The 3,050-nt window shown below is 44.3% G+C and overlaps 1 pseudogene; it reads right to left on the bottom strand.

Annotated features, from left to right (window-relative positions):
- Positions 1-706: 706 nt before the first annotated feature.
- On the bottom strand, positions 707-2,510 carry LOC103736185 (annotated as a pseudogene).
- Positions 2,511-3,050: the final 540 nt, after the last annotated feature.

Raw genomic sequence — 3,050 nt, 5'->3', positions numbered from 1 at the left:
CTTCCTTTCTTTTTTTCTTTTTTTCTTTTCAAGACAGAGTCTCCCTGTAGCCCCAGCTGGCATGGAACTCACTATGTAGACCTTAAACTCACAGAGATCTGCTTGCCTCTGCCTCCCAAGTGCTGAGATTAAAGGTGCATGCCACCACACCCAACTTAACCTCATTTATGTTACAACAACCCTGTCCCACTAAGTGGAATCACATCTGTATCTCCCCTTGGCCTTTTAAATTTTGATAGGGCTCTTGGCTTCCTCTGGAATGGAACTATAGTGCCCCTGGATATCTTTGTACCAGAAAAGATATTTTTGTTCCTGGAAAGAAGATGACTTTCATAGTGCCTAGCCTATGCAAGTTGGTATCCTTCAAGGCATCTAGGCTAGACACTGTCTACATTTAGCAGGCCATACTTACCTTAGTTCTCTGTGATATATGAGGCACAATATATATACATATACATATATGTGTGTGCATATATATATATGAATATATATATATATATTCTTCCAAGCACATAGTAAGTTAGAAACAAGAAAGTGATCCCCAAACCACATGTGTGTGTGTGTGTGTGTGTGTGATCTTGTCTCTCACATCTAAATGTGCATTTTCTTCCCTTGAGTACCTGTTACCTACCCTTCTGAGCAATGTTACCAGTGTGAAGGAGTGTGTATCAAATAAGTACAATCATCATTGCACTGCTGCCTGTAATCACCCTGTGCACACAGTGAGAAATAAACATTCTGGAAAGGATCCTTGATTCTCCCACAAATTGTTCCTTGGAGTGGTCATTAGCTCCACCTGGTCCTCAAATAATGGTCGCTTCTCTCAGAGAACACATACACCAGCATCACAGTGCTGGGTTCCCATGGATGCTTCTACTTCCCAGCTGTTGATAATAGGGTCATAGCACTCAATGCTACTCAGCAGAGAATTCCCATCATACCCTGAAATTGCATAGCGTCTCCCCCAAGCACCGTTGCTCCTACATAGCATCGTGGAATGGTCATTCTAGTAACAGTCATCCAGGAATCAGTGTGAATGTTATAAGCTTCAACAGAAGAAAGGTGGGCTGTACCATCAAACCCTCCAACCAAATAAATAGGTCATTTAGAAGGGCAACTCCAGCACCAGAACGCTTGGTGGCCATAGGTATAACATTCGTCCAGTGTCCTGTATGGGGATCATATTTCTCAACAGAATTTAAGATAAAGCCATCATATCCTCCTAGACAGCAGATCACTCCACTGGCCACTACTAGTTCTGCACCCTCTCGAGCTGTCTGCGTATCTCCCAGCATGCTCCACTGTCAATGTTTGGGTTATACCGCTCCATACTGGTGTGATGCCTGCTTCCATCAAAGCCTCCGGAGACATAGATCATATCTCCCAGGGTGGTAGCTCCAGCAAGTCCTCGTCGGACATTCACAGGGGGCACAGAATACAAGACTCCATCCTCAACTGCTGTGTAGTCTAGACATTCCACTGAACTGAGGTGGGAACAGTGATCATACCCACCAATTACATAGAATCGACCATGTAAGGAAACTGAAGCCGCATACCGTCTCTTTCGAGTGATGCTTGGCAAAAAGCTCCACTCTTGAGTCTTGGGGTCATATTTTTCTACCACATCAATAGGTGATTGCTGGCTTTCAAAGCCCCCAACCACCAGAAGCACTTCATTGACTCCTAGACAGGCTTTTGTCCTGGGTCCTTGCATCTGACTCCGAAGTTCAGGCCTCAGGTGAAACTTCTTTGTTTCATCAACTAGGTCCCTGCATTGTAAACTACAGTGGATTAAAGGCTCAGCATCTATCACATCTGTAATGTACCTAGGGGTCAGCAGGGGCATCCTCACATACTGTAAAAGGTCAGGCAAGGATTCTTCTTGTACCTGCTTGGTTTCACCCAGTTGATAACTGCCTCAAAGGCTGGATCTTCAGAATCCACCTGAATTTCATCACACTTTATTAGCTTTTCCACCTCTCCTTGACTTAGAAGAATGAACTCTTCATGCTGTACCACTTCAGGAAAATGCTTCTAGCTAAAAACCTCAGCTGCTCAGCATCAGGTCAACACAATTGTGAGTTTCAGCAAAATCCCTGATATCCAGGCAATTAGAAAGGTCCAAGTGACTTTATAAGAACTCACAGCAGGCTTGCTTCACACCTTTCAGCTGAAGTAGACAGGCTGCAGGGAGCAGTTCTTGTACATTCTCCACTGTCACATGTACGGTCTCCGTGTACACAAAGTCCAACAGGGTTTCCGTAGAAGCAGTCAAACCTTGGATATCAACCCAAGGTTTCCCTTTCTCTGAATGTTCACTGGTGAACATAGCACAGAAATAATCACTGCAGGCAGCCAGCACAATCCGATGTGCAGGGAAGTCTTTTTGTTCCACTCTCAGTGTCACATCACAGAGGGTATTGCTCTTCCTGAGGGAGTTCCATTGAGTTGAGGATGGACTTAGCACGAGTATTTGTCATTATGTCTTTGGGGACCATAATGCCGCCCATCAAGCACTAGGCTCCGGGCCTGCCCAGGCAGATGGGCTGGGCGCGGGGCTCTCAGGCAGCTGAGCAGCCAGAGTGCCACCACCGCCCCTGCCCCGACCCAGCGCTCGGGAGGAGCCTCGGCAGCACTCCTTGAAATTTTTGATGCACAGGAGATGCTGCTAAAATGTAGTTTGAGAGGTTGGCCTCTCTCTCTGCTTTTCAAGTTGAGCATTTTTCATTAAACTATCTTTTGGATCGATGAAAATCCTAATATAAAGTTTAGAAATTCAGTTTTATAGGTCTTTCAGTATGATGAAACCTCTATAAGAGAGTCATGTAAATTGATTTCATAATATGACGATTCTGAATCTAGAACATCAAACAACATCAACAACATGGCTACATTCATAATAGATAACTATATTATCTATTTTTTTTGTATGTGCTTTTAGTTGTCATAGAACTTAGAGAATGGTATTTGTGGTGGGATTCTTTGATAGGTAATAGATCAGGTCCAAGGGAAGTGGAAATACCATTTCCAGGTTGAGAGCTGAGCCAGCA

The sequence above is a fragment of the Nannospalax galili genome, unplaced genomic scaffold (genome assembly GCF_000622305.1).
Source record: "Nannospalax galili isolate Female #2095 unplaced genomic scaffold, S.galili_v1.0 scaffold115, whole genome shotgun sequence".
In the NCBI taxonomy this organism is placed as follows: Eukaryota; Metazoa; Chordata; class Mammalia; order Rodentia; family Spalacidae; genus Nannospalax; species Nannospalax galili.
This window is presented reverse-complemented; position numbering and strand designations above follow the sequence as displayed.